At 42.7% G+C, this 27874-nt stretch overlaps 1 protein-coding gene across 5 annotated transcripts in view; it reads left to right on the top strand.

The window, feature by feature from the left end:
* Positions 1-510: 510 nt before the first annotated feature.
* Positions 511-27874, top strand: part of TSPAN9 (tetraspanin 9) — a 419005-nt gene continuing 391641 nt past the window's right edge. For 3 of the 5 annotated variants that reach the window (XM_053256312.1, XM_053256314.1, XM_053256311.1), the window contains exon 1: positions 519-654. The gene's annotated coding sequence lies outside the window, so the exon portion shown is untranslated. Of the gene's footprint in view, positions 655-27874 lie in introns of all 5 variants that reach the window. The other 2 variants (XM_053256310.1, XM_053256313.1) reach the window with 2 other exon arrangements.

The raw sequence follows: 27874 nt of genomic DNA on the forward strand, positions 1-27874 counted from the left end.
GGGCGGGGGGGGGGCAGGTTCTTTGAACCCATCCTCTCAATTGAGTCCCTCAAAGGCAGCCCCCTTATCCTGGAAGTGTGTTCCTGTTCCACGCTCACTGGCCTCCCTCCCACCCCACCAGTCCCTTCTTTAGGGTTAATGGTGGGAATGGGAATTGCACCCACCCACAACTCCTTCTGTTGGCAGCGGATTGGGGAGAGAAGCATTTTCCAGAGTAAATCGGAGGAGGGGCGGGGGAGAGATTTCAGTCAGGCCATGCAACCTTGATAATATGGCACAAGCAACGCATCTCTTCCCATTTCGGGGGGTTGCAGCCACGCAAAAGATCCTCTTAGGAGTTGGGGCAGAGACAAATGGAAACGAGAGAGCACATTCCTCCCGAATCCCGTTTTCGGTGGGAGAGTTGCAACTCCCCCCGGACCCGGTCCAGGCAGAACGAAGGGGAGCGCAGCCCTGCCTCCCCGCGGGTGCCCCCAGCTCCTCCCCGCTCTCCGTAGCCCTGGACGCCGACGGTCCCTCCCCTCGTTTCCGCTGGCAGCGGCTGCAGCAGCAGCAAGCAGCAGCAACAGAGGAGGAGAAAGCCCCCAGAGTGGAGGACGACTGTGCCCCGCCGCCGCCTCTCCTGGATCGCATTGGACCGGCTCGGGGAAGGCGGTGAGTCTCGCTCGGCCTTGCAGTGCTATTTCTCCGTTGCTCCGCTTTCCATCCAGCTTTGCAGTCGGAAGGATTTGGAATGACTGCTGGGCAGGGCTTAAGTTTGGGCAGGACTTTGCACCGGAACCGATTTTCGATGGCGGGGCTCAAACCCTGCGATCGAGTCAAAGTAGAGCGTTTCCTTGAGCTTGTGCAGAGTGGTTTCCTATAGCCCTCCTCCCGTTTGCTTTCAGAGCCAAGCGTGATTTGAAACAAGGCTTGAGGCCCGGCACCTCTCTTTTTAGAAGTGAAGCAATGTGATGGAGAGAGGGAGGGGGCCGAAGAAAAGGGGTACAGAGAACAGAAGATTTGGTCACTTCAGTAAGATTAAGGGATGGTCATGATAAGTGGGTGCTGAGCAATGAGGCAGAAGGATTGTTATGTTTTGGGGATGCCGGGTGGGAGGAGGCAAAAACAGGCCATGTGTATGTGTGCTCTTCATAGACTAGCTTTGGGGGGGATGTGCAAACTTTAGTGGGTGAAGAAATGCGAGTTCACGAAGAGCAGGGGATGTGGGGTGCCTAATGGAAAGCAAAGTCAGAAAGTGTTCGAGGAACCATACAGTGGGAGTGGAGGCACAGGGAGCATGGAGTTGGGTTTTTGCAGAATAAAGTGTACGGGAGCACCCCAGGAGCACCTCTCCTGGGCTGTGGCTGGAAAAGAAAGCTGGAGCTTCTACCTGTGCCACTGAAACACATGGAGGTGAGGCTGGCTCCCCGCTTGCCCAGATTGTTGCGTGGTGGTGTGTTTATGTTCCAAAAACAAATGAAAAAAGTGGAGGAACCAGCCCCAGCATCTTGGGAGTTTTGTCAGCCAATGGCAGGAGTGTGTGAGCAATTCCCTACTTCCCTGATAATGCGCTGCTGTTTCGTCCATTTTAATCCCACTTTACTGCACTTCACAGGAAATGCATATTTCAAGGGAAGTCCCATGAGAGGGACCCACTTGGCCACATAAGGAAAGAGAGCATGGGCTTCTCCCCTGTTACACTTCAGAGGAGAGAGAAGAATCATACCCTGTCACATGCTCAGTTTGGAAGGGAAATGGGGAAAGGCAAAAGACGTAGAGAGTTGAGTACGTTTCTGTAATGGCTGTGGGGTTTATGAACTGAACACAGGAGGAGGAATAGAAACACACATGGTCTGTCATGTTCCTCGGGTTTGCAGCATGTGGGGAGAGTTTGTGTGTAATACAACAGAACCAGCAACCTAAGTGAAGGCTAACCACATGGTTGCATTGCTTGTTTGCTTCTTTATCAGATTTTCAACACTTTTTGAGCATTTAATGTTAAGCTGATTGCCACATGTTTTTCTTATTTATCGTGCTAAATTTTGATTCTCAGTTACCACTTGATCAGAATCTCAAAAGCTCTATGGGGGCTTCAGGCTGGAGGAGTTTTCATGTTTAAATGCTCCTCCAGAAAAAGGTTATCAATATCAACTAGGAAGTCTGATGCAGAGGTAATGAAATATACACCTACCCTTTTAGAAAACACACTGGCTGACAGCCTGACTAAAGAAATGTGTGCACTGGGAGGGTCTGCGGGGATGCATTGGGAGCCCTTATGCAACTCCCTCCAAGTCATCTTGAGTTCACACTGTTGCACAAAAAGGCGAATACTTCAGAGTGCTTCCTGCACTCTGGAAGTGCTCTGTAAGAGTGGAAACATGTTGCTCAGAGTCAGCGCCATGTTTTTGCTCTTAAAGAGGGCTTCCGGATAGGGATGTGCATTGTGCACAAACACTCCCTGGGAAATTTGGAAGGGAACTTTAAGGGAAAAGAGTAGGGATGTTCACGAAATGCTTCGTGCATATCCCAGGGGCTGAGGAGGAGTACCTTAAAGAGGAGGCAAGCAGGTCCTATCTGTTCCTCTGGTGAGCCGCTGTGTCATCACGGCTCTGTCATTCATTAAATCTATCTTGAAAGCATGCATCGACACTATTTGCATGCCGACACCACGCAAGGGCTGCTGGGAGCAGCATCGCGTGGCAGCTTAAAGGGGGCAGCAGTGCAGCTGCTGCTTTCAAGTTAGATTTAAAGAATGACAGTGGCATGGAGTGGCGACGGATCATCGGAGGAGCAGGTAGGGCCTGTCTCCTTTAAAGAGACCCTCTGCCAAAACCTTTCAGCTGCAGGAGGCTGGAACAATTTGAGCACATCTCTAAAGGAGAGCAGATGCTTACCTCCTCTCCACTGCCTCCTGCTGGGGTGGCATGTGTCCCTAAAAGCCCCGTGCATGCACATGGTGTCCAAGCATGCACTCAGGCAGCACTGTGCACATGCACAGGCAGTATAGGACACTGTGGAGCACAGGTAGCACTTGGACATGTTAGCCCTCTTGTGCAACAGTGTGTGTGCAGGAGGACTGGGGGAGCACACTATGTTAGGATATCAACCACTATAAAATACTCAGTATTAAAAACTCATCAACATGCTTGGAAATAAAGAAGTCTCAATTGCCAGAAATTGACTCACACATAAAACTAGAAATATTTATGAAATAAATCCAAGAAGAGCAAAACATGCAGGCTCAAGGAAAAGGAAGAAATTCTCCAGATACTAAAGTGCCCCCACGTCCTCCCTTCCTGTATTATAAAGACAATGATTAAAACAGGAACACTCCACCCCCCCACCCCAGGAAACAAAGTAAGGCCATTGCTTTTCTTAAAAGTCAAGGGAAGGTTATCCTTTTTTTGAGTAGTAGTAAATTTATTATGGTCCTTAGACCAGCTTAACACTTAAAATAATACAATTATAATTTACAAAATATTCAGATTGCTAATACAAGCTCTACGAAGTTTGGATGCAACAAAACAGAACTTGGCCACGTTTATAGAAGTAACAAGTTTATAATTTGACAATAAAACATCCAAGTAAAATTGATCTGTATGACCAGGATAGTTCTTTAAGAGAGGAGCAATAAAGCTTTTTTTGAATAATTCACCCAGGAGAAAGAGGGAACTTGCCTACCCTCACAGGTCTTTCATTTTAAAAATAAATGCCCAGCACACTTCTAGTCTAGAGATGTGTTAAATAGCTATGTGTGCTTTATAAATTTTCATTAGGAGTATCTTTCCAACACACTTTCTCAGAGTAAAAAACATAGTCACAGAGTCATAATTTGGTGGTCTTATTCCTAGAGCTTCAGAACTACAATTTTCCTGCCCTGGTGTTAAAGCTGGCTCTCACTTAAAGGTTCCATCCATGCAATCAAAGGCAGTTCTTCCTTAGAATTTGCATGTTGGAGCAAAGTACTATCAATATTCAATCCTCCTTACTTTCTGTGTTCCTTTTATTTATATGTATCTAAATCCTTCCAGGAACAGAGCTTCATCATAGTATTATACAGTGGTGCAGTCTCAAATTCAGAAGTGCAGGCACTCTCCATGGAAGCCCCCATTGCCATGTCTCTTACAATAGCAATGCCCCCTCGGCAACACCATATTTGTGTTGTGTCCCCCTCTTGTGTTGTTATAGCACAGCCTTGTAGAAAAGTTTACAAAACTTACGAATCAACAAAAAATGTTGGTAGCCTGCCTCCTAAAGATAAAACATCCCCCCACCCCAATTGGTTCCTATTTACAACAAAACTCTGCAGAGCTTTATGTGTGAACATATATATGTTTCCTTTCCCACCCTTTAGTTTGAGCCAGCGTTTGCTAGAACACAGGCCAGGATTTTTTTTATTGTCAGACAATTATGCGAATTGTCTGAGCATTAGTAAAGACTTTTCTTTTTTACTCACAGAGTAACATAAGCAGTTACTCAAAGAAACTCCATAGTGTTCTGTTTTAAGGCAGCTGTAGCAAAAGCAAACTGCTAATCCAAATTCATTTTATACCTTTTCCAACAATGATTCAGCTCCAGGGCAAGAAAAAGGTAAGCAGAAGGAGATGTGAGCTCTTTCCAGAGATGAAGTTTATAGTCACAGAGTACTGGTAATCTGCTGACTCTCAGTTGTTACTTTGATTCACTAGGGCAGTCTTGATCTGTGCAAAAAGGATACAAACAACAGATAAATTAGACTGTATATAAACAGAGCATGAGGCTTCTAAGGAGGAGGAGAGCTGGTCTTGTGGTAACAAGCTTGACTTGTTCCTTTAGCTATAGGTGGCCTGGAACAGAATAACATTGCACATATATTTTTGAGAGGAGATGAAATTGTTCTGTTCTTTCTTCACTTTGCATTAAAAAATATATATCATATGTAGAGTTACTAACAAATCCATTACTCAGGCCCTCTTCTACTGGCTTACATATGGTGCCACCTCCCCCCCCCCCAAAGGAAGTGGGTGGCATGCACGCTGCCTCTGTTATTCTGCGAATCATGTGGGTGCTCTTAGCGATGGCGCAAATGGCATGCTGCCTGCGAGAATCCAATGGGAGTTGAGCAGAGCTGCTCTGACCCAGCATGCTGTTTGCATGGAGCCTCTCGTGTCATCACCAAGAGAGTCAATGTGATTTGCAGAAGGTCAGAGGCATTGACTGCTTCCATCGGTGGGTCGCTGCGCAGTATGTAGCCCATTATGTTTAATGTTTCCTTTTTAGGGTGATATACTTCAGAAATATACTATATATGGATAATATGTAATATATAATACTATAAGTATGTCATACATTATATAAATATATTTTTATATTGTATTTATATAATATAAATAATATTTTTATATTACTTATATAAAATAAATATATTCGTATACTGCTGTGTAATTCATTCAGTTGTTGCACAGCCTCTGTTAAGTAATCATGCATGTTTATAACAACCTATTCTCCCTGTTTGTCAGGAGGTTTGTTTATTAACACACCTTACCTTACCTTTTCTCAAGATTGTCAGAGGCTTGCTTTTCTGCTTTTGCTAAATTATGCTATTATTCTTATATTCCATATTTTCTGTATCCCCAGTGACCAATTCTTCACATGCATTCATATATGGATTATTAACTGGAGGATTAAATGCTGATTATGGTCTAAATACAACATTACCCTTTTCTGTTGTTTTTGAATCTTTGAAGAAATCTCGCAATCTAATTTTTCTAAACATATGCTTTAGTTCACTCCTTGTTGGTCAGGAGTTAAATGTTGTTGTTGGTATACAAGATAGATCTTACTCTCATCTTTGCCACTGTGAGCTCCCTATTGGACAGATTAACAATCAGGGGTGTGGGTGTGTTTAAATCTTCTTGTAGTTTACACTGCTTTTCATTGGTCCCCGGGTTGAAAAAAAAAGTCTTTTCTAAAAAATGGGATGTATCCGGTCCATCCCCAAAGTAGATGGCACTCATGGTTCCTCTTCTTTTTCATAGTTACTCATGTTTCTCCTCCAATTCTTATCATCCTTGTTCTCCTCCCCCTGGCTAATACCTATTTTATATAAGATAAAAGGATACTGTTTTTCTCCTATCCAATGTTCTCTCGAACAGGGATTACCAGATGTTGTTGACTACAACTCCCAGAATCCCCAACACCTGGGAATCCCTGTTAGAGGGGACGCTGCTCCTATCCATTTAATCATCCCTTCTCAGCCAACTATATTATTAATTAGATTCATAGGGTCTGTTCAGAACTTTTGTGGCAATTGTAGTTTAGTCTTCAACCCGTGGCTTCTATTCCAGATGTACAGGCATGTGATGCTTTTTTGCAATTTCACTCCCCCGCTTTCCCTGGGATCCCCAGATGCTATCCCAAACCACTCAGCATGGTCCAACTGCTGGCAAAGCGTTTCTCTGTGTATAGTGTTACTATTGGTTGGCCACAGCAGTGGTGCTCACTTCCTCAGAGATGTTTGAGCTGCTGTTGGCAGGACTGATCACGGAGAACATTCCTTTTGCCGAGTCCCCCTTCCCCTTTCACATTTACTGTATCCTCCCATAGAGTGGCATCGCATCAGATTAGGATGTCCAAGAGAAGTTGTACACAATGAAGATGTTTGTAGAGAATAAGAACTTTCCATCGTATTACTTTATGATTGTTTTTTTCTGTATAAACCACTTTGGGAACTTTTGTTGAAAAGCAGTATATAAATATTCATTGTGTGTTTGTTTGTAGAGCTGTGTAAAGATGTGGTGTTCTGCAACTTTGTGCAACTAACAGTGGAAGACCTTGTCTGGGGCACGTATATAGCTGTGCAGTGTGTCAACATCTTGTGCTGACACATCTGTCTTCTGAAACGGATATTCTTTCTTTGTACAACATCCTTGCACTAGTGGCCCTGCTAACTGAACCAGGGGTGTAGCTAGGGGAGAGGGTACCTGTGTTTGCTTCTCTCTCCGACGGCCCCTTGGAGTGAGGAAGATAATGAAGAAAATAGGGAGGGGTGGAGCTGAGGGAAGCTCAGGGCCCCAGGTATTGTTGAATCCATCTGCTCAATTATAGCTCCACCCCGAACTGAACAAAGAGGCACCGTTTAAAGTGGCGGTTCGCTTGCATTTAGCAGGGGAAGAGCAACTGGCCCTATCCAGCAGGGATGAGAACCGGCAACCTCTGGCTTGATAGTCAAGCCATTTCCCCGCTGCGCCTGCACAAATTCGGATTCAGAAAATGGGATTTTATTTGAAATTGCCCCAAATTGGAAAAAATGGCAAAATTCGGCACACGTGAAGTCCACACTGGAAGGAGTCTGTATCCCCCCTCCCCCCCGCCCACAAGCTTTAACACCTTCTGTGTTGGAGTACACTCAGAGTTGTTCAGCGGAGCCCAGGCAGGCAGAGAGCAGCAGCAGCAGCAGCGGCTGGAGCTTGGCATCAGGCAGGCAGGCGGGCAGGCTGGCTGGCAGAGACTTGGAAGCACTTTGGCTTGGCACTGTGCTGCAGGCAGGCAGCATGGCAGTCTGTGTTGGAGCATACTCAGAGTTGGCCAGCAGAGCCGAGGTAGGTGGAGAGGGGTGGTGGTGGGCAGGCTTGGGGTATCCCTGCTGGCGTGCAAGGAGGCCCAGGGAGTGTGCAAAGACCAAGAAGGTGGGTGAGAAGAACTTAAGAAAACCAAACAGCAAGTTGTCAGGGTGTGTGTGTGTGTGTGTGTGTGTGTGTGTGTGTGGTGCTTTGGTGCATAGACTAGTGAAGGAAAGTGTGGGGATCTAGAGTGAATAGGTAGGCAATAAAAAAACACAACTTTATTTGGATTTGAAAATGTGTTTTGCCAGCACACAACACAGAATACTTAAGTTACACAGAGATACAAAGAACAGAGCAAACAGGACTACAGAAGGTTCTTTTAAGAAGGGGGTTGGGTGGTGATAAGAAGGGGATTGAGGGGTGACTGCAGCAAACAAATTACAAGCTACAGGGAAAAGGGTAGATTTACAATAATAAAATAAAACAAGCAAACACACACAAATATATGCACACACACCACAGAGCACAGAAAATCTGAAATCAAGGACCCTAAAGAATAACCAGACAGGACAAGAAGACAGCAAACGGCGAACAACAAGCAAGCAAAAATGCAAAAGGCCAAAAACTAGCACTACCACCAACTGCAATCCTTTACATACAAGAAGTGTAAAGTCTAACTTCACAAGAAGTTAGAAGCTAGCAAAGGACACACAGAGCTGTTGCACAAGCATCATAATAGGAATCTGTGTCCCCCATCCCCACAGTATAGTGATTTGTGGAGAAGCTGGGGGCCATTTGATGATTTCCTTGGTTGGCAACTGCCTGCTGCCACACAAGAGTCCTTCCGAAACCACTCCCATCAGACCTCTCGCTTTAGATTTAAAGAAACGCAAGCTAAAAGAATTGAATTGTATTTTTCTCAAGCTTACCCCCCCACTCCAAAGACATGAAAAATACACTAAAGAACATGATTTTAGCCTCTGTATCGAACCCTGGGTGACAATCCCACCAATGTGGACTTCATGTGTGCCAGCTTTCATAACTGTATGCCCATCCATTCTGGAAATATAAAGGTGGGGGGGGGGACACAAAATGGGCATGCTGTTACTCCTTTTCATGAAGACAAAGGGCAGATTCTTCTACATACTGGTGGAATGATGGTCCAAGGAGGGTCTTCAATTTCAGAAGGGTTTGTAAAGTTCTGCATTCAAACAAGACAGATTTCACAATTTTTAGCTATTTTAAACACAATTTTAAAAAAATTACTGAAAATCGTAGGATCAACAAAAACTCTTCAAAATCACTACAGGGGCCCCACATGTATGGCAAGTTTCAAGGTTTCCCCACGTATGACAAGTTTCAAGGACCAAGTGGTGATTTTGGGTGATTTTTTTCGATTCCCCCCATTCACCTCTATGGGGAAAAATCTGAATTTAAGTCATAATTTGGATTCTGGATCGGATCTGATATCCGATATTGCCAGAGCCCATAGAATCCAGTATTGTCAAATTCAGATTAGGCCGAATTTGAATTTTCTGAATGCACCCAGGCCTAATAAATAGTAATAGTGGCAGCAGTAGAACAGTATTACACTAGCGCAACACTAGTCTAGATGTAGGCCACTGTCTTGAAGGAAATATCCTTCTGCAGATATTAAAGTAAAGTGTGCCATTGAGTCAGTGTCGACTCCTGGCGACCACAGAGCCCTCTTCATTTCACTCATGCTGGGGCCAGTATTGTTTGAAACAGCCCCCATGATGTTTATATGCAAGCAAAAGGTAAATTTAAATCAAGTGGGCAGTTAAGGGTACTGTCTTGTGCACATTTACCCATGAGTTAGCCCCACTGAAAACAGTGGAATGTACTTCCAGGTAAACATATACTGGATTAAAGGTAAAGTGTGCCGTTGAGTCAGTGTTGACCCCTGGCGACCACATAGCCCTGTGGTTGTCTTTGATAGAATACGGGAGGGGTTTACCATTGCCATCTCCTGTGCAGTATGAGATGATGCCTTTCAGCATCTTCCTATATCGCTGCTGCCCGATATAGGTGTTTCCAATAGTCTGGGGAACATACCAGTGGGGATTTGAACTGGAACCTCTGGCTTGCTAATCAAGTCATTTCCCCATTGCACCATTAGGTGGCTGTTATTCTTGGCAATCTTATATTACAGTTTTGCCAATGTCCCACTTATGTCTGCCTAATGCAGTTGGGATCCTGTACCAGTTGAGCACAATATGGGAGGAGAAAAGAAGAGCAGTCTGATGCAGTGTTTCTCAAACTTTTTGGAGTCAAGGACCGCTAAATTCTTCGTGCAGAGTTTCAAGGACCGCTACATTCTTCATGCGCAGTTTCCCGGACCAGCAGTTAGTAAAGGGGTTTCAAGTCTGTCTGTCTGTCTATCTATCTATCTATCTATCTATCTATCAGACTTCTGTACTGCCCAAAACTTGCATCTCTGGGCAGTTTAGAATGAAAATAATATAAGCATTAAAATAATTAAATTTGGAATCTTTTGCAAACATGGAATATTAGGGGTTCTTAACCTTGGGTCCCTCAGTTAAACTCCCATAACCCCCAACAACAATGGCATTTGGCCATTATGGCTGGGGATTATGGGAGTAGAAGTCCACCAACGTCTGGGTACCCAAGGTTGAGAACCCCTGAATCTAAAAGCCTGGGTGAACAAATTTGTCTCCAGTATGTCTGGAGTGGAGGTGCTTGTGATTACTCAATGGAGAGGGGATGTTGGGCCATTAGAAAAATTCAAAAGCTACATGGGGCCAATGAAAACAACATACAAGCAAGCCCCACTGATGCAAGAGGGAAACAGCGTTCCCTCTCAAGGCGCCTCGACCACAACAGGCAGCTTCAATCAACCAACCTTTGGCTGCAAACAATGAGCATGCAAGAACCAGCAGCCCTTCAAGTGGCGCCCACTGCCATACTTTTTCCTCCATGCCCCCGCACCGCATACAGTTTGAAGCTGTAAAGATAGGGAATAAGATAGCTGTAGGAAGATCTCAGCAGCACGTGGAGGCAAGGCACAAGAAGGGTCCCATGCCTCCGTGATACTCTTCCTGTTCCGTGCCATGTGCAAAACTGAGGAAGTGAGTGCCTTGATTTCAGTTGGGGGGGGGGGTTTGACTCCCAGTCAGGGACCGGCACTCAACCCTTCGGGGACCGGCAGCGGTCCAGGGACCGGTGGTTGAGAAACACTGGGATGTATGGCAGATGAGGAGAGAGAACTTTTTCATTTGTGGCAGATAGGCTTTGGAACAGTCTTTCAGGTGAGGTGTGCCTAGTTTCATTACTTTTGGGTGGGCAATGAAAGGAAATTTATTCTAATGGTGTTTTTTTTTAAATTTGTATTTTAATTGGGACTAAAATTGCTGCTGCTTCTGTTTAATTTTAGTTATGTTATTTGTCTCTATTTTAATGTATTTCTATTGTGATTGTTTTAAGATTTTTTTTTACATTTATATCAGGCTTTTTGTATTGTGTTTTGAAAATAAATTTTGTTTGAAATGTCTTGAATACTTTGCAGGCAGGGACAATATAAATTAACAAATATTCCATTGAAGTTCTTATTCATTACGAAGACATTTGCAGATTAGAGCTGGCTGGATTTGCAGAAATCTGTTATGTTTGACTGTGTTTTGGTTGTTCTTGCTTTTAACTGTATGGTTGTGCAAAATACGTGACTCATAAATTGTATGAATAAATTCAGAAACAGACAGCCTCATTCTTCTGTACAAAGATGACCACAAAATATCTCTGTGTCATGCTTGATCCATACAAAAACTTGCGTTCAATTTTTAAAAAACAAACTAACGGAATAGGTATTATTATTATTCCAAAGTGTTTTTACTGGACTTCATATTAGAAGATGACGCAGAAATGCATTGTGGTAGTCTTTGTATAGGATAATTGTACTGTCTGTTTTTGGTTTCTCATGCCACTTAGCTGATGGTGGATACTTTAAAAGCCCCTAGTTTCCTTTGAAGCCTACACACTTCTCTGAGAACCAAAAGTTAAATTGAGTAGAAACAAAGCAAATATTGTCGGTTCCCTCCCTCCCCCCCCCAATCAGCAGGGAGGTGGTGACTCGTGCGGATGGTGAAGAAAGAAGGAGAAACAGAAAGAAGGTACAAGGCAGATACCCTCATCTAAGTTGACCCACTTGCCCATTTTGTTCTGTGAAGCTATGATGGGTTTTTTAAAACTCTGACCTAGATTGAAAGGGACAAACATGCTTTTATTGAGGTTTTTAGACTTTGTGCTAGGGAACCCTGAGGGGATTGGTGTGCTTTGGAAGTTGATATGAGAGTTCCTCGCTGAGAAGGTTGGTAATTAAAGACAAGCTTCCATGTTATATGGCTTGCTCACCACTTCCAATCTTTTACTACAATGTGTATATAGAGGGAAGTGTTGGGTTTATTTTAGATGGTGTTCTCAGTTCACATGAGTTGACTTATGCACTCTGGGGGAAATAGCTTTTCACGGTAATGCTGGCAATGGGATGATGCTGTTGCAGGGCTCAAGGCACAAGAAAAGGAGCTGTACCAACCTGGATTGCGATCTGACCCAACTGAGAACTTGGTGGGGAATGGAGCTCACTTTGTAATGAAGATGAGTGTGACCAGCTGGATAGATTTGTATATTCAAGGCTAGGTAAATTGTGGATTTTATGTAGTCCACCCAGAAAGGTCTGACAGCTGCTAACAGCAATTCTGTTTGAGCATAGTGGCAAAAATTACCTACTTTATAATCTGTTCCTACAGTCTCTGAAGTAATGCAACTACAAAACATGTTACAATGTGTTAATCTCAGATAGTTGGCCTCAGTGCACATTGGCATAACTTCAAAAGTTTGTGCAAGGTGGGGGTTTACTCACATTGACAGGTTAGAGTGTTGGACTAGGACCAGGGAGACCTGAGTTCAAATCCCCATTCAGCCATGAAACTCACTGGATGACTCTGGGCTCTGGATGAGTTGGGTATCCAGTAGCAGCTGGTGTGGGAGCCGCCGGGTGTTGGGGGTGGCGAGAGGCACCTTTAAGTGTAAATGAATAGATGCTTACCTCCACTACCACCACACCTGAACGCTAGTTCGAGCAGCAGCGCACCACCCAGCACCCCCATGTGGCAGGGAATCATCTCTGCCACTCACCTGGCTGCCTGTAGGAGATCAACTCTGTAGAGGCCAGGTGAGTGGCAGAGGTGATCCCCCGCCCCAGAGGATGCTGGGCAGTGCGCTGCTGCTTGAAGCAGTGTTCAGATGCAGTGGTAGTGGAGGTAAGCATCTATTCATTTACACTTAAAGGTGCCTCTCGCCACCCCCAACACCCGGCGGCTCCCACACCAGCTGCTACTGCATATCTCTCTCAGCCTAACCTATCTCACAGGGTTGTTGTGAGGATAAACATAACCATGTACACTGCTGTGGGCTCCTTGGAGGGAGAGGAGAGGAGAGCTGGTCTTGTGATAGCAAGCATGACTTGTCCCCATAGCTAAGCAGGGTCTGCCCTGGTTGGATATGAATGGGAGACTTGATGTGTGAGCACCAGGGTGGATTTGATTTAAATCAAACTGATTTAAATCACGATTTAAATCACTAGCAGGGTGGATAAAAATCAAAAAAATCCGATTTAAATCAAAAAAATCCGATTTAAATCAAAAATCCGATTTAAATCAAAAAAATCGGATTTTTTTTATTTAAATCAGATTTTTTTTATTTTTATCCACCCTGCTAGTGATTTAAATCGTGATTTAAATCGTGATTTAAATCAGTTTGATTTAAATCAAATCCACCCTGGTGAGCACTGCAAGATATTCCCCTTAGGGGATGAAGCCGCTCTGGGAAGAGCAGAAGGTTTCAAGTTCCCTCCCTGGCAGCATCTCCAAGATAGGGCTGAGAGAGGTTCCTGCCTGCAACCTTGGAGAAGCCACTGCCAGTCTGTGAAGACAATACTGAGCTAGATAGACCAATGGTCTGACTCATTATATGGCAGCTTCCTATGTTCCTAAGAGCGGGATATAATTTTTTAAAAAATTAAACTGAAAAATATGTGAACCAAACACATTCTAACAAAGGCAGGTGAAGTGGGGCATAACTTCGTATTTTCTGGGCTGTGAAAGTATTGGAACACACTACTAGAAACACCTGCCTAGTATTTATATGTTTGTCTTATAAAAAAATATTTATTTTCCACCTTCCAGTGAGACATTCAAGGTGGCTAAAAGCAACATAAGATAAGAACATATACTGAACTAAAACCAACAAAACAAATGCAATAAAACAGCAGGTAGTCATCAGCATAATATTGAGGAGTAAAATTTAGGAGCCAGGTTTTGATAAATTTTCTTTGGATCTAGGAGCCAGCCCCAGAATTTGGGAGCCAAACAATGGACACTTGACAAAATGACCAGATATAGTTTTGGACATTATGGTGGTGTCGGGGGGGCGGGGGCGGGAATGTGCTCCTCTTTATCCCCTTTACCAGTAATACTTAGAAAAGAAATGGAGCTGCCTGGTGCAAATAAGGGTTTTATTAAATAACTCTGCCTTTGGATATCTTAGTCCAGGGGTCCACAAGTATTGACTTGGCTCATCCAACCAGTATGTGTGGCTGCCACCAGTCCTTCCCCTTCTAAGTTGCACCCATCCTGAAGTTTAGAAGACAAGTGGATCTTCTCTCATTTTCACTGGGATATGGAGATTAAGAAATTACAAGAAACTCTCCTGTTGTTCAGAAGGGCTCTCTGTTCTTTCTTACCTTGTTGGAAAAGGCAGTGAAGATGAAACCACTGTGCTGGAGATCTGTGTGGTGCTGGGTGTCCCATTCGCCAGAAGGCTGTGAACACTCACCTCAGGCAAGCTGGCAAGTGAATTTGTCAATGTCTGCCCTAGTCTAGGTGGCATGACTCCCTGGCACCTGGGGTTTGTCAAGCCCTGCCATAAGCCTGTTGCAATAAAAATGTTTTCATCTGGCATCTGAAGGGTATGAGGAAAGGAGTCAAATGGATCTCCTGGGATAGGCAATATCACAACCTGAGCTCAACTGTGAAGAAGGCTCTTTCTCTTCTGCATTCCTCCCAGCTGTACCTCTGATTGTGGTGGCACACAGAGCAGATAATTCCCTGAAGATCTAAGTGGATGGGTAGGACCATGCAGAATAAGATAATCCTTCAAGTCACCTGATTCTAAGCTGTTTAGGGCTTTGCAGCTAATAACCAGCTCTTTTCTATGAGCTCAGAAATTAAATAGAAGCCAATGGAGTCACATGAGTCACAAAACTGACTCCAGTTTAAACTCTAGCTATTGCTTTTTGTATACCTGACATTTCTGAACACTTTTCAAAGGCAGCCCCACAGAGACTGAATCACAGTAATCCAATCCTGCTGTAACTAAAGCGTGTGTGATCATGGTCAAGTCTTCCTTCTCCAGGAATAGGTGCAGCAGTCTCCGCTGGGGAGAAGCACTCTTGCCCACAGCTGCTGCTTGGCCATCTAGGGGATTCATTCTACTCATGAGTAGAAAGCTCTGATGAGTAGAGGGAACACTTTGATGGGCAAACATCATGGTCATGAAATGATAAAGAAGAGTTGGATAGAAAGAAGAAACACGGCATGTTCTATTATGACAGAAATGGAAGGTTGACCAATGGCCTGACTATAGGTAAGGCAACTTTATATGTCCATATGTTATATGTCCATATGTCCATATGTTGGTGTCTGGACTGTAAAATGCAGTTGCCCATTTTGAGGCAAGAACGCTTCCTTCTCCCTTGCTTTTGGACTGTTTCCGGAAATGTTGGATTTGCCTATTCAGTAGATGAGTAGCAAACTTACAAAGCTCTACATTTTCTCTTGGCTCTGATTCTGTTGATGCTAGTTCTGATATGTAAACCACCCCCCCCACACACACGGACACACAGAGAGGTGAATAACTTGATTATTTGCCAAGAAGAAAGTAAAATGGGGTTGAGGAGAATGTCTTCATTTGTGCTGTGTTTCTGTCCATCCAAGAGCCAGGACTTTGACAACATAAAAAAGGAGGAGTTGCAGCAGATGGGACTAGACATCTGTTTTCAGTTAATATGCAAACTCTTGTGGCTTAGTGTCTGGTGGCCATAGAGGAACTTCTCAAACAAAAAGCAGTAATAATTCTTCAACCTAAGCCAGTGCCTGAGTTCTAGCAAAGAGAACAATCCAATAGTTTGGGGTAAAAAGGGTGCATGGTAAATTCACTCCCATCTTGATGTCCCGACACAGCTTAGCCTCAAGCCTGGTCTGCAGTGCTGCCTTTAAAACTGCTAATCTTGATTTAATGTCCCCTAGTAGGGGATTGGTTTAGCCCATGCCTGACTATACTTCTCATTTTTCCTGGCATTAAGGCTCCAGAGGTCTGAAAACAGGGAATGTGTCACCAAGACTCAGGCACCATACAGTCTGCACCACCGAGATAGCTCACAGGGAGGAGGACAGGCTGGCCTGGACTTTCTGCATCTGATACTGGGAGGGAAGTTTCAGCCAGCCCACCCACAAATAATCAACTTGCCTATGAAGCCGATAGGATCCCTGCCAGAGATGCAGGGTGGAAATTTCCCCATACTTGATTTTTCTATGGAGAAATTTTCATTCCCCAAATTTCTGCTTAGCTACTTGAAAAATGTTTTGCGATACATCGAGGAGAAATTAATATGGTGGAAGGGTGTTTGTGTGTGGTTTTTCACTGTATAAATAGATCTGATAACATGCCAGATCGGATAACAATCTGTTTAGGGCATCAGGAAAATTTGTATAGTAAGGGTGGGGTGTTTTGTTTTGTTTTTAAAAGAAAAATGCATTGGGGGGGGGCAAATGAGGGGAAATTTGCATGGCAAAAATTTCCAGAATTACCACATCTCTAGTCCCTGCTGTCCTGATTTTAAAAAAGCAACTTCCCCGGAGTTTGGTTCCTCAATCTGAGTTTTTTGTTTTTGGAAGAAGGTGTTAGCCTTGTCTGGCCTCACTTTTCTATTCTAGAATCTGACTGTCAGCCTGACTTAGAATGTATCATCTGCTATTTGCAAAAGTGGTCAGGCAAATGGCCAGAGGAAGTGAACAAGCAGTGTGTGAGTGCAACAGTGTATTTTGTCTTTCCCCCCCATATTTGGTATGTAGGGGTGGGTGTGGGGGGAGAGGATGTAGATTATATATGGTTTATGAGCCTTCCTTTCTGTAAGAGAAAAGAAGGGAGATAGAGTAGGTTAACTCTGTGTTGTCATTTTTCAGGCTTTGGTGTTGTGTTCCCTATTTCTAAAATGTATTTCTTTATTGTAGGATTTCGGTCCCACCTTTTCAATTTATGAGAAATGTCAAGGTGACCACAAAGAAAAAAGATCATTTAAAACCTATCTAAAAAGCTGATAATAAAAAGATAACAGAAGTGGTAAAAGACATTAGCAGTCAATGCATAAAAAGACCTCCAAGGGTCATGATAAAGACAAATTATGCCTCTGGAAGGCCAAAGGCCTTCTTGTCAGAACAAGAAGGTGTTCAGTTGGTAAGGCATCATCCAGATTGGTACATTGCATTAGTAAAATCTTGATATAATTAACGTATGTTTTGCCATGGCTAGATGAAACAGATGCAGTTGGCAAACCAGACCTCAGCTAAGCAAAGGTATTCCTGGCCACAGCCACTGTTAAATCCGAATAAAAGCATATTGTATTGAATACGAAGTAGAGACTTTGATGTGATAGCTCACAGGCATTCCCACATGACAAAGAACATGCAATGTGGACATGTGTCTGGGACTAATATTGGACTTCTGCTACAATTGCTACTAGAATGCATATGCTATATTGAGAAGTGGGGGAAGGGAGAGTGAAGGGTCCAAAGGGAGAGAGGGAAGAAGACTGATCCAAGCAAGATTGGGTCAGGAGGGAAGGCAGGGCTAGAGAAGAAATCTGGAGAAGAAGAAGAAGAAAGACAGACCTAACAAGTCTGGGTAGAGAAAACAAGTTGATGAGATCCAGGGAGGGAGTGGAGGGTAGAGGGAGAAATATCTGTTCAGGGAAGAAAAGCAGATTGACTTGGTCCAGCGTGTGGGACAAAGAGAAGGAGAGATCTGAGCAAGTTCATGTAGAGAAAGTGGATTGAGTCAGTCTGGAGGACTGGAGAAGGGAGTAGACAAGCTCAAGTGAGTTCAGATTGAGCCCATTCAGAGATCCAGAGAAGGGAGCAGAGCAGAGGGATAAGAAAGCCCAAATGAGTTTGGGTAGAGAAGCTAGGTAAGAATGGGGATCCCTGGTTTTGTTCTATGGAGGGAAGGCCCCAACCCGTTTCTCTGGTCATGGAGTAAACTCCAGGATAGGGTTATGCAAATGAAGGGAGGTTGCTGGAAACCCAGAAGTGAGACTTGATGTGGAGGTGATCCCTCTGTCACCAAGGGGCCACCAACAAGAAAATGAACAACTGTACTGGAGCTACTGGGGACTATGACCAGCGGTGCAGGAGGGTGGGTGTCGTGTGGTTAGAGTCACTTGAACTGGAAAGGACACCCTGACCAGGAATAATCATCTAAAATTCACTCCTGATAAGGCTATATAAGCCTGACGCCCTCCAACTGCAGCTCTTATGAGAGAGTGGTCCATTTGTAGACTCATGTCCGGTGGTGCACACAGTAACACAAGTCCATTATGGGTCAGACCAGAATTGGACATCTCTCATGAGCCTGCATTCTTGGGGTGCACACAAACACATATACCCAGGATGGGAAGGGGAAATTGGGGAAGAACAATAGAAGACTCCTGGGAGTGGAGAAAGGAAAGGGGTTCTGTTTATATCTACCTGTCCATTGTGAAGGGAAGGAAAACCGGATTATCTGCGTTAAAAAATGGGGTGTGTTGATGGCAAAGTGGAAGGGCTCACAGCCTTCAGAACAGGTCCCAAAGACTGTGCAGATGGGGTTGTGTGTCTCTGTGTGTGGTTTTTTTGGGGGGGTCAGGGCTTTTATAGAGTGAAATACACTAAATTGGTGCCTTTCTTGGTTAAAAATTAATGGGGATCGTCTTCAGAGGAGAACAATGGATTCAAATACTGGATGATCAGATTACCTGAGAAGACCAGTGTTGAATTTAAAAATGTTGGGGGCTTGTTGACTAAGGCTTAGGCAGATCTGGGAAACAAACTGAGTGGTTTTAACACTTAGGTGAGGAAAATGAGTATGTACTGAAAAACAAAAGGAGTCATGAATGCCTGGGGTGGGTCTCAGGCATGTTTCAAGGTGGCCATTTGGAAAGCCTATTTCAGGGTGTCCAGGAGTCCTATGCAGACTCCCATGAGATAGAATGCTATGGTTCTGCTTCCTTCCTAGCCTGACTTCCTAGGCTGCCCTTAGTGTCCATGTCAAAGACTGTTCTTTTCCTGGACACGCTCTCTCAAACACAGGTTAAGCCAGACTAGACACCTCTGAGGAGGTGCTAAAGGGAGTGTACAGACAGTCCAATTTCTGGATCCTGTAATACTGCTACCAAAACATCCAGGACAAGGCTGGGCCCAGAAGCACACCCAAATGGTGAACCTAGTTTTTTAGGGGCGTTCAACCTAATCTCAAATAGTCTATTCCTGGATCAGCAGTTCTCCTAACCAGTAGCACTTCTGTCTTGTCTGGATTAACCTTCAGGTAGCTTGCCCATATCCAGTCTGACCCAAGCCATCTGTTCAGGACTTCCTCAGCCTCCCTGGCATGAAATGGAAAAGAGAAATAGAGCTGGTAGAGCTAAAATTGATCAACACTTTCTAAAAAGTCTTCTGCATGCTTATTTCTGTTACAATGTATAGCTTGGCTCATTTTCTCTAGGTATCTGTTCTGTATGTAAGTTTATTTTCTTCCCATTGTGGCAGAGTTGTAATCTGCATTGTGTTGTTCTCTAGTCCGATATTGTGTGGGCAGTATTGCTTGATGGTGGGGGCTGATTAGCACATGCAGTCTCTGTACATTTGATATGAGTGCCTTCCTTTGTTTCCATCACTGATCTGCGAGGCTTTGCAGATGGAAGCGGCTTGGCAGGATAGGTGGACATGTAAGATCCTTGTTTTTTGGAAGTATTGCTGCTGAATTGGAATTGCTCCTTTTTGGAAATACCAACTATTGACATGACTTGAACAACAGTGAACCTTTCTTGCACTGGTAATGACACGGGGTGAATACAGACAACAGTTCTACAGTTGGTGTTCTGTAGTAACTCATGCCATGTACAAGCACTTGATAAGCTGATTGTCTGTATTGTCCTGCCAAAGAGTGAAGAGAGTCTTACCCTCCCTCCCTCTCTGCTGCTGTCTTGGATTTCTGATCCGGTGCAGAAATGTCAGATATTCCGTACCATTTGGGAAGACAATGTGGACAACTAGCTTATCAAATGGTTACGTGCACACCATAATAAATTGCCATTTATCAAATGGCTGTTAGTATTCACCGGTTGATTTGGCCTGTAGTGTTTGGTTTTCCATGCAGGCATGTTTGCTAAGCAGGGTGACTAAGAGATTCTGTAAAATTGCCTAGATTGTTTGTAGCTTGGTGTCCCATCTCCAAGGTATTTCTCATTTAATGATAAATACCCATTCTAGTTCCCTTGGCTCCTACCATGATGTGCAGTGCAATCCTAAGCATGTTTACTCAGAAGTAAGTTTTGCTGAGTACAGTGGGGCTTATTCTCTGGTTGTTTGCTTGGAATTGCAGCTTCCATTTCAAAATGGAATACGGGATTGAATAAACACGTGACTAGGAACAGTATGCAGTTATCCTAGTAGAAATTAAAAATGATTAACTTTCATCATGCTGGGCCATTAGAACAAATTTCAGTAGTATAACATCTTTAGATCCAAACAATGTGGGATGTAATTTTTATAGTCTTGTCTTATTTTTGTGTCCCAACTGCCTTGGGATTGTTTTAATGGAAGGCAGTAGATAAATTTAACAATGAATAAATGAATAAATGTGAGTTTTTGAGATAAACAGATCTCTTCTTTAGAGTGGATATTTGTGGCTGTTGTAGGTTGAACCTCTGTTCCCAAATAAATTCAGGCATCTCTTGGTGTTGGTAAGAAAGGACCTCATCTTGTAACATTTGGTTTTCCTTTGTAAAGCATTTTCTGAGAATGCAACTATTGTTCGAGCTATTAATAATTGTTGTTTACTTTGGACTGCTGCTCTGATATTGTTTCCAGAAAGCAAATTTATAAAAACAGACCCTGTGTAGAGGGCTAACATTTGTCATGGAGAATGTTCAGGCTTTCAAGTGGCAAGGAGTTATTTGAGTAGAAAACTGAAGACATGACCTGTGAGCCCATAAAGCTGGCACATTCTGAACAGCAGATATTGGACCAATAAAATATTTTCCTATGCCTTCTTAAGCTTAGCTAATCATTCTTTATGGCTCTTGAGGACCCCTCATGGGGCCTGTTGATGTTAGTTGTTACCTAGATATTCTATGAACATTATACCTATTCTTCCATATGCAGCTCTGAAGTTGGACATCTTTGCCAGAGATCAGTCTGTTCTGGAACTGCTTTATGAGATTATCTGATGGGATTGGCAATCAGATAACGGGGCATCCACAGGACTTTTTCAAGGAGTGGTGGCAAAGCCAGCAATCCAATACCCTCCACCCTGGTAGTATGCCCCATTGAGTTCAAAGGGAACACATTCAATCTGTGGGGGGAGGGGGAACTGCCCTGTCTTGCAACCCCCCTCCAGAGATGCCCATGTCAGGGAATGAATCACAGAAGCTGAGCTAGAGGAATTCCTTCTGTATGAGGCATCCCATTAGATTCAGAAGGTTGGTTACTATTTAACATTTACCATTGTTACCATTTAAAAGTTGTTTGTCTCCACCAAACTGGTGCAAACTGTCCTTTAGACTTTTTCCCTTTGATATTATCCTGCCTCATTCTAAGCTCTTCATATCTTAATGTTGTCATGTCTGCTCTTCACAAACAACCTGGATCATCTAACTCTGAGGGATGCAGATTGCCATGATCAGTCCTGTATTGCTGTAGATGAATTGCCTGCAGAAATAAACAAGACCTCTGCCTTTTCAAGACTTTTCCTGAATACCTGAGACGAAAAGTTGGCATAATGAACAAGAATGCAACTGTCATTTGGTATTTCGGCTGCACTTTTACCTCTGGCATATAACTTTGTCTCTTGGCCATGTCCACATTCTATCTTGTTTGGGTTAATATTTTCAAGATTTCCTTTGTAGCTGTGAAGACTAAAAGGTATGGGTTAGGAGTGTGCATGAATAAAAGTTTGCAATTCGATTTGAGCTCAAATTGAATTGCAAAAACGCCAGTTGATTTGTCAAAAACAGCTGGCTTGGCTGGTTGCCTTGACAAATTGATTCAAGTGATTCAGGCATCATTTTGAGGCCCGTTTTTCCAGGGAGAGCTGGAAAAACAGGCCTCAAAATGGCTGGCCTACCTATTGGGGTTGGTGGCTAGACCAGCCCTCCACGCCAAACTTAGAACGCATCAGCCCGCCTCGGGGGACTGGTCTACCTGGGTAGACCAGTCCTTTGAGGCAGATTGATGCAGAAGCTCTAGAGCGAAGGGCTGGTCTACCTGCCGACCCCAATTGGTAGACCAGCTCTCCCCGGGAAAACTGTGCTCAAATTACCCTGATTGATTTGGGTTGAATTGCGGGTGATTCTCCTCTTCTATTCTGATGGTGGTTCGATTTGAGGTCGGACCCTCAAATCACCCCCGATTTGACCTGAATTGATTAGATGTCAAATTGAATTATACATCCCTAATATGGGTGTGCGTACATGAGTGTCTGGGGGTGGGGAGGGGAGACAGTTTGCCCCACCAGTTTAAGCCAGTCCATTGAATTCAGTTAGGCTTATATCCAAAAAAGAGAGTAGAAGATTGCAATCTTTGTACCCCTCCCCCCTGGAAAACATTATGTGGACACATAGGCGTGGGTGTGTGAGTGAAATCTCTGGGCAACTGTTTTATTTATTTATTTATATTTATTTATTTTAACATTTATAGCCCGCTCTTCCTCCAAGGAGCCCAGAGCGGTGTACTACATACTTGAGTTTCTCTTCACAACAACCCTGTGAAGCAGGTTAGGCTGAGTGAGAAGTGACTGGCCCAAAGTCACCCAGCTAGTATCAAGGCTGAATGGGGATTTGAACTCGGGTCTCCCCAGTCCTAGTCCAGCATTCTAACCACTACACCATGCTGGCTCTCATGTCTCCACGCTGGCTCCCTGTCCCCAAAGGGCTCACATTCTAAAAAGAAACATAGGACACACACCAGCAACAGTCACTGGAGGCACTGTACTGGGGGTGGATAGGACCAGTTACTCTCCCCCTGCTAAATAAAGAGAATCACCATGGTAAAAGGTGCCTCTTTGCCCAGTTAGCAGAACCCCTGCTAACTGGGCAAAATGTAAAGTAAGAAGCAGCTCTTAATCTCAGGTGGTTGATAATACAAAGTATATCACTTATTTTCTGTATGCTTGGTCAGGCAGTTGAATATATGAACAGAATATTGGAAAGCATTTTGTGATAACCTTTAGAAATAAGTGGCTGCAATATTGATAATGTTTTTAAATTTCAGAAATAAGATCATTGGCTATATTCTACTATATGACATTATAGTTTTAAAAAGATTATGTATTGAGATATTCTACTTGAAAAGTTCAGTGTTCGATTTTTTGATATTCAAGTCTTGGTTTGAGCATTTTTGAACAATTAATTGAAGTTAGCTTTAGCTTCTAATTGAAATCTAGTCTCAATTTTTCAGAAATATACATCTTTATCATTCGCATTTCTTTTTTCAGTATTTTTCTTTATTTTCATTCCCCCCTATGAACTTTTATTGGTTGTTATGAAAACTTTATAATAGTAACTGTTGAATGAACTACTTGTTGTGAGCAAACTATTAGAAGGAAATTGAGAAGGATTACATATATGTATGGGGAGAGATCTTAGTGTCATAGCCTATTCTCCCTGTGGTGGGCTATAGAGACCAGTTCTGGCTGAAGTTAGTCTATCTCTTTATGAAAGAATATCTCTCCATTTATCGCTCCGGTATTTGTTTTTGTTAAATGAAGAGGAAGACTATACTGAAGGTTTGGCTGATTTCTGACATTTACTTTATTATGATGTATAGCTGTATCGGACGAGATGGGAACTTTGATTACAGAATAGTGGTGGATATGTGGTTCTGTGTTTACAATATATACTTCTTTTCTTTATGGCAGAACTAGTGTTTTTTCATTTTCTTCTCCATTGAATATTCTTGTTCTGAATTGTTCGAATGAGTCCAGGGGGAGTGTTCTGTGTGAGGTTTAGGGTTCATTTTTTCTCTGACGATTAGATTTAGTTTTTTAGATGTACTCTCTTTTTCTTATAGATTATCTTTACTCATTTAAGTATACTTAAATACTATTACTGTGGGGTTTTTTTTCTTGTTTTCTTTGCTGTGGATAAGTCATTGCTCTTATTCAAGTATGACTATGTCGATCTCAGAGATGTAACCTGTTCTATTTCTGTTACTAATAAAAGCAAAAATTCTTTTTTAAAGAAGAAAAGCAAAGCATTTTGTGTAAGATAATATGAAAATTCTATCTGGGATGGCACATTCACACATGCATGTTATTGCTGGATGCAGTAGTCATCAAGCAATGAACAACTTTTTGTGAAGGAGAAGAGAAAGACGGCCCTTGTCAACGTTTGTACTGGGCCAAGAGAAATTATGCTTGAGCACATGATCTTATCAGTGTGCCTCTAGCCCATGCTTTGTGCAGATTAACACAGAATGATTTTTTAGGTTCTGGATTGAATTATCTTATTTCCATTGCAGAGCTAAAAATGTATTATGCACAGCAGTTACTATTACAAATATGTTGATTTAACTAGCTTCTGGCCTGTTCTTTGGCCGCTTTAGGGCAGCTGTGGTTGCAGGCACCACAACCCAACTTTGAACAGTTAATAATGATGGTGTGACACTTCTCCTTGAAGTTTTGAGATGTTAATCAGCTGCTGCCACCAACTGAGGTAAATTTCAGCTCTCACCGCTCTCAAGCATCCCAGGGTGCCACTGTGCCACCTTGAAACCACAGTCCTTCTGTCCTCATGTGTATAAAGAGCAGCTAAGAATTTATTTTTATTTGAAAAAATATACAGCAGTGATTTCCTTACACAACTACGAAAAAGCACCGGTTACACTTGCGTTTTGGGCAGCATAGAAATGTAATATAAATAAATAAATAAGTAAATAAATAAATACAGACAAAAGCCCCCACAACTAAATGCCACATTTTGTCACAAGAGTGTTCCAGTCACACATGCAGTCAGTGTTACATACAGAGCAGGTGGCTCTTCTTTTAGCTCCCTGAGGGGAACCAGCATAACGGGGCTTTGCAGAATATCTGACATCCAGACTAATGTGCACACTGAATAATGTTTTGCACATGCAATGAAGGAGAGGTGGTTTTTGCTGATCTACCCTTCCCACTATGCCTCCCAAAAATGTGCCCCTGATGGAGAGCTGGTCTTGTGGTAGCAAGCATGACTTGTCCTTTTAGCTAAGCAGGATCTGCCCTGGTTGCATATGAATGGGAGACTAGAAGTGTGAGCACTATAAGATATTCCCCTCAGGATAGAAGTGTGAGCACTATAAGATATTCCCCTCAGGATGGAGCTGCTCTGGGAAGAGCAGAAGGTTTCAAATTTCCTCCCTGGTATCTCCAAGATAGGGCTGAGATCGATTCCAGCCTTTAACCTTGGAGAAGCTACTGCCAGTCTGTAAAGACAATCCTGAGCTAGATAGACCAATGGCAGCTTCCTATGTAAGGCTGTGGGACTCTCAGTTATGTATTTTCAGGAAGCACAAGGCACTGCAGATGGGGGATCAAAGGAAATTGTCCCTTCCCTTGTGCAGGAGAGACATTATTCAGCATGTGCAACGTTAGTCTGGATGTTAGCCTGTATATCTGTGAGTACAGACTGATCAAGTTCTTTGAACATTCCAAGAAGCGTTGCCACCGGAAGGGACTGTTTATTTGCTTTCCCAGTAACATCCAAAGCTGCTCTTGTCCCTTGGTATACTAATCAATATGTCATACTGATAAATGTATGGAAAATCAGTCATACTAATGAATGTCTAAGATTCTACTTGAATGAATAGTTTTTTTCGCCTGATATTTTTTTCAATATGTACATATTCAATTATGTCAACCTGTTTATAATTAGCTTAATTTGATTCACAGTGAGCTGTTTCCTTCCCGAACAGTAACACTTTTTTCCTAATGGAACTTATTACTGTCTCGTAAATTAACATTTTCTGTGAGTACCTTGAAAATAAACCTGTGAATGGTTTTGCATCCATTTTTGCTTAATTTGAGTGCCTTAAAAATAAAATCTGTGAAAACTCTTATCAGATGTGGTTTAAAAAAACACAAATCCCCTTTTTTCTACTGCAACAGGTAGAATTGGTTATACATGCACACATTTTTCATCCTTTAGTATGGGGATGGTCTTCTTGGGCAGTTTTGGAAGCTAGTCTGTTCTCCAAACACTAGTCTGAGGTCTGAACATTCTTGTAAAAGAAGAATTCTCATAGACAGTCAAAATACATAATGGTTCGCATTTCCTCTCAGTGGTGACTTCACAAGTATGTGGCTCATGCCCACAGATTCCAGAGGGGGTCAACCATAAGGAGTAGGGGCCTTATATGGATGTACTTCCTGAAAGATTCCCTCGAGCCAGATTGGCAGTAGTCTTTTTGGCTTTCAAGGATATGTGTGACAGAAAAATGCAATATATTTTATGAAATATATGCAGAAACACTACATAAATTTAAGGATTTTTTTTTAACAGCACATCAATTAAAGTTTGAGAGGGCCATTGGAGATTGGATAAAGTTGACTTGAGAAATGTATTTGATTTTCAGGTTGCTAGTTAGTTATCACTGCTATTTCTGATGCTGGGTGAAGTTGTACTTGTAAAATGTAAGACGAATTTGAGCCACTTTTTGAAGGGTGATATAGAAATCAAATACATAAATAAATAAAAATAAATTTATTGGATATTTTCATGAGATAATCAAGCACATGATCATTTTTCACCCTTTCTTTTACATCTCCATCAGATTTTCATTTAAAGTTTGCCAGCTATTTCTATGTAGGATAAGATAGGGTGTGTTTGTGTTTGGCATTGGTTTAAGTGTTCTTATGGATGGCAGTGAGATCTCACAGTTCTGAGCTAGTGCTACTATCTGGAAATTTCTGTTCATGTATTATACCACATGGACTATTGCTGGCACCAATATGAAACTAGGCCAGTTATTTTATGGTAAGGAAAACACTGCAACAAGTTTTTTCTCCCTGAATTGGAAATATATTACAAACAATATATACAAAGTTTACCAAAACTGAAGTGGAGGATGGCCACCATTTTGGTATGCTGTAGTTGATTTGTATTTCAAGCAATATGAATGTAAAAAAGGCACATAACTGAACCTCTGTTGGTCTGATTAACCTAAAACATATCAGACTAAACAATTACTAATCAACACTGTCTAAGGCTGTCTTGAATGGTTTGCTTCAGAAATACGCTGAAGGAGCTTCACATTGCTTGGGCAGCAGTTGATGGCTGCTTTAAAAAGAGATGTTGTGGCCAATGACACTGAGATCCTGGGATGACTTTGTTTTCATGTGTACTTTCAGATTAGATGAATGCTATTGCAGCCAGAACAAGAGCAGGATACAAATAAAAGCAAAAGCTGGAACATATAAGTAACAAAGTCAATACTGGGTTTGGATCAGTGTAGCAAGTAGGTTTCATCCATGCCCTTCTGGGAAGTGACACTTCCCTTTCACGTCATTTCAGTTGTTTGGTATAAGCAAAGGTAACAGTCTGATTATGAAAGAATCATCAGTCCTCCAGCATGCTGAAGTGCTCAACAATTCCACGTCTGTCATTCATAATAGTTTTTTTTCCCTCCAGAAAAACCTGTTTTACCTTCAGATAAAGTACCTAGAATGATTTTCTGCTACAAGCATTTCTCTGAAAAAATGGCAAAAAAATATAATATCAAAGCAACTGCAGTCACTTCCCCCACAGTAGCATTGGCATAGCTACAGCAGTGTCTGGAAGTGTGCTGCCAAACTCAACCTTTTAGTTACTGTGCACTACCAGTGCTGATACCTGCACTGTACTACTTCTTCCTCCTGCTTGCTTCAAAAAAGCAGTAACGTTTAGGTGACTGTCTTAGTAATACGAGAAGCAAAATAAATTTATACGGTGAGAAAAATGCATCATAATACCAACCATGTTCTCAGTT

This window comes from Hemicordylus capensis, chromosome 5, assembly GCF_027244095.1.
Source record: "Hemicordylus capensis ecotype Gifberg chromosome 5, rHemCap1.1.pri, whole genome shotgun sequence".
Classification (NCBI taxonomy): domain Eukaryota; kingdom Metazoa; phylum Chordata; class Lepidosauria; order Squamata; family Cordylidae; genus Hemicordylus; species Hemicordylus capensis.